Raw genomic sequence first — 16,298 nt, 5'->3', positions numbered from 1 at the left:
TGAACCTTTGTTCCTCGAAACATGTTATGATGGGTATATACAATAGTAGAGTGTTTTTGTAACGACATTGTCATAATTTCTCTTCTTGCACAGAGGCCTACCTATACTGCTATGATAGGACACAAAGCCTAACAAGCTGCGGAGACCAGATTTCTTGTATATTTTAAAATTTGTTTTGTATATGTCCCGATCCACGGACCAAAACTGGCAATACACTGATACTGTTCAAGCCAAACTGACTTTCCCTACATGCTCTCTACCGGCTCTTATGGCTATATCTTTAGATGACACTGAACCAGGCTGACCTCGTCTTTACAGCAATGCTGAATTGTTTTGTGTGATTTGTCCTCTGTGTTTAATTGTAAATTATGGTAGTAGAGAGGGCAACCATATCGCCAGACAGAATGATTCTGACAAACCCGCAGATTGCATTCAGTAATGATAATTTGAATGGTAATTGCCAATTTAAATACATAAATAATTGCATGGCAGTTACATAGGATTTTGCTACTGTTGAGGAGGGCTGAATGATTAATTCAATTTGCGATTAAATTGCAATATGTTAAAATGAGATTTCTGCGAAGAAGTCTGCCATTACACTATTTTAAGAATACTATACAAGGATTTATTGTCTGTTTTTGACTAATTCAGCAGACAAAGAGCCTAAAAATACAATCTCATTTTAAGTTTTAATCGCAATATTGGTTACAAAAAAATCGCAATTATTTTCCAAAATCGTTCAGCCCTACTGTTTAGCTTTAACAACTTAAACACATTGTTAGGGTCAGGACAGGGAAATATTGGGCAGGGTTTTCCCTGCCGTTATACGGCTTAAACAAAGCACCTATGGTTTTTGTGCATCGCCTAGGCGTGTGAACGTAAAAACAACGTGGAGAGCATCTTGACGACAAGCCGACGCACAGGGCAGACGTCCCCTTGTTGTCTTTTGCACACATGAGAAAAGAAGTAAAAAGAGAGAGGGAGGTGTGATCGTGTCGTTGAGAATGAAATTATGCAAATTATTGAATGATAATGTCACTAATATGCAAATTCAAAGTTTTGGATAAAATAGCTGTCATTAGAAACAAGTTTGTTAATCCTCTTAATTTTGCTGTAGCTATTTTGATTCTACATGATAAAAAGCAAAAAAGGAGAAAAGTGGATCAGTGCAATTGTATAACTTTTGGTCGCTTTTTGAGAAGTTTACTGTACAAGCCAAGTTACAGTGACAATGGAATGGCAAATGAGTTGTACAGTACTTGCTGGCTACTTTTGAACATGGGCCTGGACACTGGACAGTTGGTTGGAAACTGTGCTACCTCGGTAATGAGATTCAGGAAGGGCCGTGCTGGTGCCGTAGCCAGAGGGCTTACCCAGGCTTATCTGCAAGCTGTACCACAGAGGGAGAGAGAGTAAAGGGAGAATGAGAGTAGAGAGAGAGAGGGTTTTTTGGTTTAGACACATGCCTTTCTCAGTAAAACACGGGATGAATATTGAAGCTGCAGTCATTTTTGAAACATTCCTAACATTTTTAAGTATTGCATTTGATCATTAAAAAGAACAGTAAGAAGATCTAACTATTTATTTTGTTTATAGATTTTTTTTTTGTTACAGTATGGACTGTGAACATTGATCTTAAAATGCTGAAGGTTAGGATGTGGTTGAGATTAATTCTGTCATGCCTGAATGTAGTGAATCTAATGCAGAGTCCTTTTTCTGTTTTCCTATCTTCACACGTCTGGCCTTTTATTGACATATAGTTTCATATCAGTCATGGGTGGAATATTCTTTTTGACTTTTTAATGTGACACAGGTGGCTGATGCAGCTGTTCTACAGTTCTGCTGACTTTTACATGTACAAAAAAAGTGGTCCCCTGTGGTTAAACATGAAAAAATAACAATTTACAAAGACTTAAGACATTTTGATATCCACATCCTAATTTCATATATACTTCTGATAAGAATAGTAAAGTCAGTTCAAATCAGTCACAGATTATGTTTTTGAAATAATTTCTGCTATTTAGTTTTGGTGAAATAAAGGAGTACATTAGTTAATTAGAACATTAAAAATGACATAGCTACTTTTGGTAAGCTTCTATGTAGGTACATTACCAGGGATTGTGTTGGTAGGTGTTTTTGTATGGATGTAAAATGGTCTTTTGTAGTAAAACCTCTCAGCATGTGTACATAGTCGTATGTACACATGCTGATAGGTTTTACTACAAAAGACCATGATAGAGCCAACTTTGTCAAAGTTGTAACTTATCCCAGACCATAAAGATGATGTATCGACTCACAATTGGCTTAATGATGCTATTACTTCCATTGGAGCAGCCGAGGTCTTGTACAAACACACCTAAGTGCAAGACACTATGGTCACATCACAGAGCACCACATCAATACGGTGTCTTTCTTCTTTTATATAGTCTTTATTCTTATTTAATTTTTTAAGTAGAGATACCTTCCAGACAGAAGTAGTCAAGTTGAAGGGGTAGAAATGTGCCATTCAGCAACAATGCTGCTTTTCTGGTTAGTTGATGCATGTTGGCGTTGGGAAATATGACAGTGGCTAACTCTGACAAGGCGACACGTGACAACCAGTAATGTTGCAGATCATATGCTGTTGGTCTGCATCGCCCTTTTTGAATGTAGCTTTATGTAGTTTTATCTGAAAACAATGGACACCACCCTAGAGTGAGATGGTGTGTTTAGTTGAGACTCCTTTTTTTAATTTTTTTATAAACTGTTCTGACATTGTCGACATGACTCCCTTAGGGCAGACCGACATGATGGATAAAATACAGTTGGCAAGTGACCCGGCCAAAGGCATTTTAACATTTTGCTCAGAGCTTTAGTGACAAGGTGTTGATAAGATGTGAGCTTGTCTTGATAATATCAAGGTCAGAATCCTCTAATCAAGAGAAGATAAAAATGGATCCTGTCTCTTATCAACATACTTTGTCCTGTTACAGTTAGGCTTGACTGACAGGTTAAATTGTACATATGCTGTGGGGCATCCTAATTGATGAACAAACATGTGAGAGCTTAGAGATATAAGTAAACAAAACAATAACCTCATTTGGACTGGGAAGTCCAGGTTTAGCAAGATAATTGCCTGCCTTTAGTAATTTAAGTTATTCACAGTAGGTGTGTTAAATCGAATGCATTGTTGTCATACAGCTCTCAGGACATGATAAATTGAGTATGCCATGAATGCCCTCCCATGTGGGGAGGTGAGATACTGTATGTGTGGGAGGCTTTTTAAGAAATGATTTAGAACTGTATTTTGTTTGAATTGTATTTATTGTTTGTTATTGTGCTATACTGCTGGACTAGTAATCACTGTCTACTGTATATGCACACAATGATAACAGACTTTTAGGTAATTTGTTTAAGTGGCTAATTATACGGCTGCTACTTCACACGTATTGTGCTAGTTCCTATGCAGTGTGCTGATCCCTTGTTTGCTATTTCCATCTTTACTTACTCTTGACAGTTGGCCAGCATCAACTACTCAACCGACTCCACAAAGCAAAAGTTACAGCAAAAGAGAGATTCAAAACAGTGTAAACTCTAGAGACATTTAGTAATCAGGTTATAGGGATGAAGAAAAGAGAATAGATTGCCTCTTGGCTCAGTGCAATTTTCTATTCTGCTGCTCTTTTTCTTCATATTTATTTAATTTTACATATTTATCATAGCATAATTTGTTTCTCTGAGGCGTTTGGATGGTAAACCTTCTGTTCCTTCTTACATGGCTAGCAATGAGAGAGCAGCATTTGTGAAAAGCCATAGCTAGAGATTTGTGTGTGTGTGTGTGTGTGTGTGTGTGTAAGAAAGAGGAGGAGAGAGAAAATGAGAGGGTGGGGAGGTGCAGAGAGAGAGAGAGAGAGAGAGAGCGGCTCGCCTCATTCCGCTGCTTTCTCAGCATCCATTCTGTGAGACCTCATTCTGGAGAGGAGAGAGCTACCTAACAGGCAAATTGGAGGAGGAAAAGAAGGGAAAATCCACTGAAGAGGGAGGATATCGAGGAAAATAACAATAATCAAGGCTCATTTCATTGGCATCCACTAACACCTCTTATAGCTTTGGAAGAGGTGTCTAAAAGTTTCTGTCCGGGGGGGACACCCTCCCCTCGTTGTGGGGATGAACAGCGGATGCTGAATTTCATTCCTGAAGGCAGGAGGAGAGCTGTGAATACCGGCTGGATTCACTTACAGTGGAGCTGGTAGTGCGCACCAGAAGAGATCAGTCTCGCGCACACGTATTTTCCTGTATAATACATATCATTATTTCACTGTGCCTAGGTGGAATATCGGGCAGAAGCCACCCAAAAGCCAATCTCCTGAACCAGGGAAGTAAAGTCGAACGGATTATGGACAGAATCAATAAAGGACATCCTGTTAAAAAAGTACGTTCTAATCAGAACAGGCTTTGAGTTGGGTTCTGATTTTGAGAGACTAGGAGGATTTTTGCCATTTTCATTGTTGTGGAGCAGCACCAAGCTTCAGACAACTCATCTTGTGGACTATAGGGTTCTGGATGGTATTTCAAGGTAAGGACAAAACCACAGACTCTTGTACTGTATAGAAATGGCACCCTCCGGGCTTTTGAGAAAAGGACAGATTAGGGAGTTGAAAAGCTCAGCATGAAAGATGCAGTGAAGAGCGAAAGAGAGAAATGAGGATTAAAAAGGTGTTAATCTTAGTCTGCACTGTATTTAGCCAATTTTACAGAAATTCCAAAATTGGGACAAATGTTCTAATAATATAACATGTTACAGGGCTTTTGGAGAACATGATTGTTTGTTTTTTATCACTATTCGAATGCTACTCCCCTCTGCTGAGAAGAATGTATGTCTGTTGATCTGCATACTTATGCATGTGTGTTTCCTGAGAGGGTAGATGCCTGTCTGCAAAGCAATTAATCTCTTTGCTTCCTTGGTACATAGTGGTTATCACCGGGGGAAGTTGCTAGTGGAAGGAGCATAATTGCCGGGACTGTTTGTTCTCATCGTTGCAACAGCTAGTATCTGTGAGCTCAGAATTACTTTTATACAGTAGCCACATTTTAAAAGCTGATCCGTCCCTTTTTATCTCTGCTCATAGAGAATTGATGGTGTCCAGTATAACGCTCAGATGCCCTATATCATACTTTCACCCTTAGTTTCTATGTATATGTAAATTTGTCGGTGGGATTGTGGTCAATCCATCACTTCCCATGTTTCTGTATCTCTGTTTTTCTTGCTCTGTCTCTCCAAATAGAAAAGTGATGATAGTCATCATGCATGTTGGTTGCTTAGTTCCTTTTCAAATGGAAATGAAGACTGTTTTAGGAGACGAGTAGAGATTAAGAGACATAAGGATAAAAGGACACTAGTGTGTTCTTCTTTTCGGAAGAGTGAATCTGCTGCCCTCTTGATCAATATCAGACAAGTGCAAGGCTACCTCCTTTTGTAAACTAACAGTTGAAATATTTATGATTGCATGGGCACCCTGTTGGTCCAATAAAATATTTAAAATAATTGAATAATAAATAGCCTGTCTAAGCTGTCAATGCACAGCTTTGGACTGGGCAGATGATTATAATGGCACCACCTCATGTAATATGTACAATAGTGACCATTAAACACCTTTGCCTCTGAATATAACATTTTCGAAACAAGTCTCTCCTCTTCCAAAACATCCACTGGGGGGAAGTGGAGCCTGATGAGAAGTTGGTGACAGCTCTTGTGTGTCTGGAGTTGACTGGTTAAAGGTGGTTCAAGTCGGCAATTGTTTCCCTGGATATGACGCTTGATTGCAAGAAGCTGCTAAGCAAAAATGTTCTCTTAAACTAACATTTAGCATTCAAGCGGCGTAGTGTGTTATTGCTTCTTCTTGAAAGGGATACAAATGTATCATCTGCTCTGCCTGCTGCATTCATTTAATATAATGAGCTCCATCTAAAATATGTATACATCAAATATTCATATTGGTGTATACATACGTGTGTAAGAGAGTGTAAAAGAGTGAAAGAGTTTCTCAGTGTATGTGGTAAATGCGTGGGTGTGTATTTGTCCAGAGCTCTGTGCTTCATCCCTTTTGATGTTTTATTGAATGTTAACCATGGTAAGACTGACGCATTGCCTCTGATATGGAGTAGCATGGTAAAGGAAAGCACAAAGACCGACTTTGCTTTTCCCTGTATTTCCTTTAACTCTGAATTAGCAATGCTGCTTCTGCCTCTTTCAGCCCTTTTGGATTTAATAAATGATTTGGTTCAGGTACTGTATATGTGCAATAGTGCGAGACAGTCTTTGTGCTTTTTACGCGCGCGTGTGTGCGTGCGTGCGTGCGTGTGTGTGTGTGTGTAAGCAAATAGGGTATATGTGAACTGTGTGGCTGCAGTACATATAACGTGTGTGCTCAGGTGAGTGTCTGCCTTTCTGTTTGTGTAATCACCTTCTCACTAAGTTAAAGGTGACATACAATATGCGGTCTATTTAGTTTTTTCCCATTTCTGATGTTGGCAAAGGATTCAAAGACGAGTCCCTCCATTTTCCGTGGTATAATTCAGCCACTGAATCACAGGATGGACAGAACAGATGGAAGGAGCACTCGTCTACCTTGTGATTATTCAGTCCCATTGACAACATGTTCTAATGGGGACAGAAATCAGACTAGGAAACAACTTTGACAGCAAAACCTCTGGGCTTTTGATTTATTACTCACAAAACAGAGTTTAAATCAGTATGCAAGCATGCCAGTAGGCACCTGAAATCTGACACACCTTAGTGCAATAAATCATTTGCAATCATGTGTGCCCTTTTAGTTTGGTATAAAATATCAGTCGAATATGCAATTCAGGACTTATGTCCTAATTTAGGGTTTTTATATTGCCAGTGGTACCATGAGACTTGCATATGAATATCACTAATTGATATAACTTTTTGAAATATGTTATACCTCATAATGTGGTTTGCTTTAAGGGCGTGGTGTACTCACAGCATATGGAATGGAAAAGCAAGTGTTCAGTGTCTGGCATATCAATGCATTTTTTTTTGTAAATAACTAAATTAAGAAATCTTTTTTGTTTGCAACGGATCAAATTATCTTTATTGAAAAAAATATAAACAGAACAGATGATTAGAATATTTCAGTGAGCTAAAATCTTTTTAGGGGCATGTCCCAACTTCCCTTTCCTTTTTATAGATAAGAGTTAAGTGTATCAAGTTTGAGTTTGTCAAGTTTTTTTAAACATTTTAATTACATATTACTCTTTGGCTATCTATTGAAAGGAGACACAAAGGGACATTTGCACACAATGGCAGCAATCTAACATTTGATACTGGATATGCATTTTAAGCTGTGAAAAATGAAGCTAAGATTTAAATTTAATTTAATGTGTCCCATAGTCTGTTGCAATGCAGTGGCATTTCTCACAGCCATATAAAGATCTTTTAGGTTCACCTTAAAAAGTGTTCTATGAATAAGAAAATAATTTAACCAGAAATGGTTTGAGTAATATGTTACATTGGTATATTATAAAATAGTTTTACCACAGTGTTTGAAAATACAGGAAAACGCTTAGTTTGTTGAGGACAGATGTATAGTGAGCTTTGTCAAAAACAAGGCCTGTACCTAGAAGAAGAACAGCATATTTTTAGCCTGTCCATTAAGGACATGGAAGAAAAATCAATGATCACAGACTGAAACAGTGGGTTTCAAATTCAAGTTGTTTCCCTCTATGACCTTTTGGATACAGTTGGCAACATGCACTTTGCAAATATCAGATTTTAACTTGGTAAATGAAAGAGTCACATATGTAATTGAAAGAAGGTGTTTGTCTACTTTTTCAATATCATTTCTACATTTTAATATAACGTTATCCATAAGGAAAAAGATACATTCATTTTTCACTTATGTCCGGATAATATTGTTAGTAGGAGTACTTCTTTTACAATTATATTTCGCAGACATCTGGCTCCACCTAATAGTTTAAGATTAAACGGTAATATTTGTTATTGCCTAGTACCTTACTTTCAATGGAGGGCTGGTCAACTGGAGACCAAGCTGTGAACGGATGGGACTGATCTGTTGTCAGTCCCTTGGAATCCCTAATGAGGTGAAACACAATATGCCCGTACAGATGGGTTGGTTATGGAATATGCTTACTCATTCTGGTCTACTGCTGCTAAAATAAGGGGAAAATAATTCTGTTTTAATCAAGTATACTTCACAGAGCTAATATTTTTAAGGAAGTTTATTCATTAGCTCACAAAAAATGTCAAAAAAGACGTTTGGAGGAAGATCTACTACACTCACCATAATCTTATTAAAATGGCGAGCAAAGTCAATGGCTTTTTGTAATAAGCAACATTTCATGCATTGAATATTTGACAGTAAGTGTTGTTTAATAAATTGGCATTCATATTTTATGCAGGTAGCTAACATTGTCATTAACTGAGATAAAACATAGGACGTATAGCCACGGTTTCTTCTATGTACATAAAAGAAATGCTTGACAACAGACATAAGAAAAAATAAGTCTTCTGTCTGGTCTCTGTTGAAGATGTGATCAGCTAAGTGACTGCTGGTGGCAGTGTAGCCCTTTTGGTTTGAAGTAACGAGGAAGATGCTGTCAGAAGCATGAAGACTGATCCACAAACAGCTTCCATTTTCATTGACCTTGTTGTCTGTGTCACTTTGCAGCTTGACCTTCCTGGGCGAGCTGCCGGGGGCAATAAGTGTCGTGCCACCTTTGGAAAGTCCCTTTTCGTGTGTGTAGACAAGTCACATTACGGAGGGTCAGGGGTAACGAAGCTGGCTAAGAATAGGGGGCAGAGGATATCGTGCTGTATGGCAGTTGAGATATAAAAAGAGGAAAAAAAGCATTTGGGCTATTCCCCTGGAAAACAAAACTCAAATGTTCTCAAGCAGTGTCTGCCGCTTAAATGAAGAGACCTTATGTTATAACCACTATCTTAGCGTCCCTCATAGGTTACGTCTCTTTACAAGTCTTCTCCTACACCTAGCCTGCACATAGTTCAGACTGCAAGCATTCAACCTGCCAATCGAGTGTTTTGTTTCTCGGTTAGAATCAGACATTAGAGAATGTAATTGCTACTACAAGCTACAAGCTACTACACCAAACTTAAGGTTTGGTGGTTTTGCCCTTTTAAAAAATAAATAATTCCTAATATATGAAGACTAGGGTCAGATGTAGTTTTTTTCGAAACCGGTACACTTGTAAAACTTTGGAGCCCTGGAGGTGATGTGGAGGGAAGAAAAAACATAAACATTTCATGTAGACAAATACTTTTGGGTTCCATTCCAAGTTTAGTGTTTTTCCTCATTAAATGTTTTTTTTTCCCCTCCATGTCCCCTCCGGGGCTCTGTGTAAAACGGTGCCAGTGCCTGAACTTGAACTTAAAAAAAAAGAAATGGGGGAAGAACACAAAACATTCGGTGACATTTAAGAATGACTTTTTTATTGCTAAGGCCATGTGGTCAAATTTTAAATGATTTATTCAAAATGTTATAAGAATAACTTTTTTTCACAAGTCAATTGGTGTTAAACAACTAAAGGAAAAAACACTCAATGGCAGAAGGGTATTGTTAAATAACTTTGAATGCACCATGAGCTTACGATGTGCAATTGAACACACGTTAAGTTCCATCTGTCGTTTTGCAGTGTGTGTCTTCAGCTGCAAACTGTTCACTCATTTGAGTCAAATACAGCCAAACTTTACTCTCTCTCTACACCATTTAGCTGTCAGCATTTTAACCGTGTTCATCCCAGCTACTAGCAAACGTTAGGCTAATGTGAACACTGCAAAGTGTATTTTGTACTTGGGTCACATGCTGTGATGCTTCAAAATGCATGATTCAGAGACGGTGTTCTTTCCTGTCACTTGAAGTATTGAAACAGTTTTTTTTGGAGTCACAAAATGCCTTGTGGAGAAAAAAAAACTTTTGTATTCCAGCACCACATAAGTTTCAACTATAAAATATGTTGGAAGTAAAAACTACTTTAACATGAAACTAAAAAGTACCGCCAGCATACATGTGAATATGCTGACATCCAATTCATTTTTAGAGGAGTGAAGTACCTATGTGACATGTACTGTAAAATCCTGGGACATGTTTTAGAATGCCACATTACAGTGTGTAAAGGGATATTGTGACCTTTTGCAATGCATGTTTTTATACTTTGTAATTCAGTTACTTGAGCCACAAACAGGCAAACACACCCAAACCACTTCTGTGCCATTACTGACCCGTCCAGTTTTTTTAAACTAATTAAGGATCATTAAACATTCACACAGTAGAAAAACCTGCCTATGTCCTGATAGCAAGAAAAGATTGATACTGGTTCTTTTTCAGCAAGGCCTATGTTGAAGCCATCCATTTTATATTTTGCCTCCATCAGCCACTTTAGGATGTCCTTACCGCGACTTTGTCACCTTCATCCTTTCTCTGCACCCTCAGTTTTCAGCTGTGAAGCAGGGTATTTAGAGTATTGACCGCTTTGGTCTTTAGTTAATAACAGAAATGCTGTGTCTCTTGTATCAAGGTGAGGGGCTACTTACATATTCAACTCTTTGTATGTGCGTTGTTTTGTTAAGCTTGATCTATAGTTCCATTAAATGATGCGTATTGGCAGAGCAGATCAACGGCTGGATATCAAGATTAGAAATTGTTTAATCAGCATGATCACCTTTTGTATAAAATTCTGTTTGATATCAAAGCATACATAGTTTACTGGATTTTGACAAGATCAAGCTTCATTCATTTGGTTTAAAGATTCTCAGTTAAAACAATCTTTCTAATATCAGTCATTCAGTAGTTTGAAATGAATCCTTGCCGAGCTAGTGCCCGGAAAGGTTAGGTCATTACGTATGCCACAGTGTCCCCACTAATGCTTCACAGGTAGATCCGAATATGTCAGAGTGTAGTCTTTTCATTGCAACACTATGAAGTGAAATGTCAGTACATGGATACCTCCTCTGCCTCTGAAGGGACTTTGGACTTTCTAAAAGCACGTTTGTCTCTTACATTGGACAAGCTCCAATAACCCTGCTTCTGCCAGACTATGGAAGGCTCTCAACAGGGATGAGTCTGTGGGGAAAAGAAGGAACACCTACTCACCTTGGAACCCCTTGTAAGTGCTGAAGACTTTTGTTGTTTAGGGGGAATGAAGTGGGTCGTTGCCCAAATGTTGTTGGTTCACACAGTGTTGCGCTGGGTCTTGCACATGAGTTGTCATCCCCTGGCGGTAAAAGGCTCATTGTGGAAAGATTATGTTTCAATCTGGAAGCACAATTAAAGAGTGAAACTAGATGAAAGATTATGAGAAAAAGAATTAATCCAGAAAAGAGATAATGGTTTTAATGGTATATACAGTAGTTAATAATAACTAAAAAGGCAGGGCCATCAATTATAAAAAATATAATTGATGGCCTAAATGTCTATCTTAACTATTCTATTGGTGTGAAAGATGTCAGGCAAGATGAATCAAGATAAATTTCTGTACAAGCATAAAAACCTTATATTATACCTGCACTATTTTATGAAGATAGTGACAGTTGGCTGCCATCCAGTAAGTGCATAACGTATTTCATAACTGAACTCTGAACTCCAAGATACGGTTGTCCCCTGCTTCTGTATTTCAAGCTGTTGTATGGACTGCCAATGAATGGCGGGAGGAGGGCTGTGATTCAGTGTTGCCCTTTTAATTTATAGCATGATTCTTTCTTACAGTTGTATTGTCTCAGATAGCTGTCATTTGTACAAAAGCTTTATCAGAGCTGTTGTCATGCCGTTGGTCCTGGACTGGCGGACATACTGAATAGATAAGAACTCCTTCTCCTCTCCCAGCTCTCTCCTTTCCGCTACACATACATTTTGGAGTCTTTCAGGGAGGTGATGGAGGTTCTGACAGCAGCACATAATCTTCTGCCTGCTGCGGTTTTACTCTTGTTGCATTTTGGTTACAGTAGCATTTTGTCTGATGATTCAGTTGCTTGTCTGGAGCAAATGTGGGCCTTTGTTTGTCTGCAAGACTGTTTTCTGGTTTATAGAAGGCTATTGGTTGGATGGAGAGGAAAAAAATGTTTTGAGTGGAGATGTTACGTTAACGTTTTTTTCTTCCCTATACCAATTTTGGTACCTGAAATCAGCTGATACCGAGTACCGATCTGATACCAATGCATAAAAAAAAAACATAGTGCAGAGGAAAGCATTGTTTGAATAACAGCTGCAAAAGATATCATTAAATATACTGTATGTCGTTAAAAGAAGAACCCATTGGCTTGCTGCTCTAGCCGCTGGCCACTCCCCCTCTGCACACCGCGCAGGACCAGAGACAGAGGGTCCAAGAAAGCAGCTAAAATGTGAAATACACCTCAGACCCACAAAGATTGGCAAAGTAGCACTATCCTGGACTGTCTTTGACTTTGATTAAACAATGACAATGCTCAAATTTAAGGACGTTTTAGAATCCCACACATGCAAAGGACAACCAGATACAGACAACAAGTGGCAGACAGCGTGTGACGCCACTTCAAGGCACGCTACCAGACACTGTTTTTGAGTCACATTGTTGTCTGTGTCCTAGTAATATTTTGTGATTACATTTGGAATCTGCAACATTCCCTGTCACTTAAATCAGTAAGTTAGTAGTAGGGTATGCATGGAAGTTGCATATGAAGTGGTTTGGGGTCCTCCTGTAGTTAATTTGGGGTACAATTTGGTTTTGATGAATTCTACAAGCAGCAACACCACAGGCCAAGGAATCGACCCGTTCCAAACTGACACATTTTCAACAGTCACTGTTTATGGATGGATGATTGCTATCATTGTTGTATGGCCTGGCTCAGGTTAAACCCTTTGTAAAACAAATACATACAAAGAATGAACGCCATAGAACTTTCTTTTGTTTTCTAGTTTGACAGTCCTAACCAAAAAAATAACCGAAGCTATTTTAATTTTTTTCTTGGCTAAATTATGTGGCATTTTAGGTAGTATCAAAACCATTTGCTATACTGGTATCGGAACGACTCTAGTTTTAGGGAGGGAGTATTACAAAATGATACAATGTCATGACTTGTCAGGATGTCGTAATGTCACCTTAAATCGTTCATAAAAAATAAATCATTGTTATATATTTTTATATTTAGGTTTTAGCGGATGGTATTATAACACTGACGAATGTGATTAGCTCGTGATTTGCTTTAGTTTACCCCCGTCAATATGTACATATAACATATCCTACTAATCTTGCAAGCCTTATGGCCTTGGCCAGATTGTTCCAAAGTCAAGGGTCCCTTATAGCAAAAGCACGCTCACCTTTAGTTTTAAGCCCTGATTCCGGAACAGCTGAAAGGGCTCACTCTAATATAACCATATAAGCTGCTCCGTCTAGGCTACAAAACGTACATGCAGGCTGAAATTCAAGCGTGCTGTTTTGTTGGGATAAAGCTATTAGCAGAAAATTGTCATCTTGTATGAACATCTGACCGGACGGGATATGGGGCGCGTGGCAGTAGTGCAGATTCCATTTTTTAAGTCAATATTCAAGATTGTGACTTAATTTGAAATCGTGACACCCTTATCTGGAGATGGTTCGTATTTGAAGGAAAGAGGACTGTACAACCTTGAAGTGGGGATGGAATGTTAATTCTGTGTCAAATGCAACTCCCAAATTTCTGGCGGTTAGCTTCATGTTGGCAGACAGGGTACCAAGGTTACTCTCAATGAGACTTGCAGGATTTGATGGATTGAACAGTATGATTTCATTGAGGGGAAGAAACTTTTGTGACATCCAACATCATTAAGACATCAATGTTTAAAACAGCAGCTAGGCTTTCTGGGTTGTCCGGTCTCAAAGGAAGAACATTTGACTGTCATCCGCATAACAGTGAAAAGAGACATTGTGACGCTGAATGATATGGCCTAGCGGAAGCATCTAGATTAAAACTAAAATCTGGCCAAAAAATCAATCCTTTGAGTATTTATCTATGGAGACCGACTAGGTTCTTTCTAAAAGGTAAGAATAAAATGAGCATACTGCAGTATCATTGATGCCAACCCAGGATTTAAGGAGGTTAATTAAAATAGTATGGTCTACTGTTTTGAAGACTGCACTTAGGTCTAAAAGAATTAAAATTGAGCCCTTACCCGTGCCGGCTGATAAAGTCATTATTTATCTTCAGGAGGGCCGTTTCTGTGCTATGACGAGCTCTGAACCCAAACTGAAACTTTTCAAATTTGTTGTTATGTCACATAAAAGCTAAAAGTTGTGTGGAAATCATTTCTCTAAAATGTTGATTAAAAACATTTAGAAATTAGTCAAAAATTGAATAGAAAGGTCACTGTTGGTTTCTTTAAAAGAGGTTATACTGAAAAATGTTTGAATAAGGAAGGGAGCTTGCTTTGGAGCTATTAATGATTATTAGAATACTGGGCCCAACCGTATCAACAACCTCTTTCAGAAATTTAGTTGGAGTAAAATCAAGGTTGCAGGTAGTGGGTTACATCTGGGATATTATATCAGTTAAAACCGACAGTTATATCGGATAAAATTGCTAAAATAAGTAAGACTGTAAGCATGAATATGTATCTACTCACACAACTGTGAACTGCACTGTATAAAGGTCTCCACTACATGACACATGCAAGCTGGATCACAAATGTCTCTCTATATCCCACGTTCAATCATGCAGGCTATGGAAGGTAAATGACATTACATACCTTCTTAAACAGAATTGTGGATAACAGTCCCACAGCAACTAGCTCTCTCCTGCCACCCTTATAACGTGGGCATGCATAACATAGAATAAATGTATATGTCCTGACACTCTCAACACATGTAATGCAAATTCAGCTTCAACTTTAACTCTGTTTGGTGAGCCGGAAATTAAACCTCCAAATTTAAACATTGACCTTTACTTCCAAGTATACAATTGCCACTGCTATTGTCAACATGTGTAATTCCTAGCCTTGGATGCCGACACAATCACTTTGAATTATAAATCAATGAGCATGTATTAGTGAAAAATCCCCCAGCACTTGGGGCTTTGCCTATGATGGAAGAATGAAAAGAAGGGAAACAGGGCCACCTCAGGGGATGCCAGGCTGTCCAATTCTGGGTCTGCTGGTCACAGCCTGGAGCTCATCCATACAGATATATAGACACAGGAGGTTTATATAGCATTGGCTTTGAAAAAAGCTTGTTTCTTTCTGTCTGTGGGAGCATGCTTTGATTAGCTATTGAAAGCTCTTGCTGTCCGACCAGCATGTCCAAAAGAAAAATAACAAACACAAACACGTCACAATCTCTGTGCAGCAGCGGGGGTGGGTTTTGCCTCTGCATGGTAACCTGACTCTGTGGACGTTGAGCATGTGTTCACCTGTGTATTGCAGTTCACTTTAGCTTTTTTGTGTTATTTTGCCACAACCAACAACACAATTGCTGGATATACCAACCAAACTCTTGCTGACTTACCTGGAGCCAACAAGCACGAGCAGGTAGCATATAGGAACAGCTAACGTTTGTGTAGGTTTGCCATAATAACTTTTACTACTAATAATGTTAATGCCTCCTATGCAGTAACTACATTATTAAGCCTCTTTCACGTGGGTTTCTGAATGCCGTCTTGCTTTATGTTTTAGCTTTGAACGCGGCTCGACAGGACAATCAGTGTGACAAAGGTTCACTCAATAAAGCCAACAAGCCAAGTTAGCTCTCTGAGCTATTAAGTGCTAACTACTGTAGCCGTTAGTAATTAATCAAAAACATGGAGGCACCAAAATCGGAAACAGCGTGAACTAAGACAACCCAGTTTGTTGCTACACTTTCATCACTATAAAAGGCCAGCTTTAATGCAGTCACAACATTTCATGAAATGAAATGTGAAAAATTAAATGTCCTCTACACCTCACTCTAAACCAGATAAGGTGTATATTAGATTAAAAAAAAGCTGTAAGATGTAAATTCACCACCTTTAAGCTCAAGTCAAAAGATAACGTCATCTCGGAGCCTTACCGGCAAAGCCTCTCTTCCACCGAGCATCTGCCTCCTTTCTTACTCAGACCTACTCTGGATCCAGTTTAGCTGCCTGTACCCGTGGTTGACATCTTCACCGAGTGGAAACTGTAGTGGAATGATTTTACTCCGGAGAGCAGCATTAACTTAAGGAACACTCACTCTGACTGTGAAAAAATAAATGAGTGCTCTACTTTGGGCCCTGGCAAACAGTGTCTTCCTTTACCTGTCACCAACTGGGAGTATTGGATCAGAAGTAGGGCTACATA

General features: G+C 38.7%; 1 protein-coding gene across 2 annotated transcripts in view; it reads left to right on the top strand.

The window, feature by feature from the left end:
* Positions 1–3,882: 3,882 nt before the first annotated feature.
* Positions 3,883–16,298, top strand: part of lingo2 (leucine rich repeat and Ig domain containing 2) — a 217,017-nt gene continuing 204,601 nt past the window's right edge. For both annotated transcript variants that reach the window (XM_034883717.1, XM_034883718.1), the window contains exon 1: positions 3,883–4,555. The gene's annotated coding sequence lies outside the window, so the exon portion shown is untranslated. The remainder of the gene's footprint in view (positions 4,556–16,298) is intronic.

The sequence above is a fragment of the Etheostoma cragini genome, chromosome 10, assembly GCF_013103735.1.
Source record: "Etheostoma cragini isolate CJK2018 chromosome 10, CSU_Ecrag_1.0, whole genome shotgun sequence".
Classification (NCBI taxonomy): Eukaryota; Metazoa; Chordata; class Actinopteri; order Perciformes; family Percidae; genus Etheostoma; species Etheostoma cragini.
Note: the sequence above shows the minus strand (reverse complement) of the source record. Positions and strands in the feature narration are given on the sequence as shown.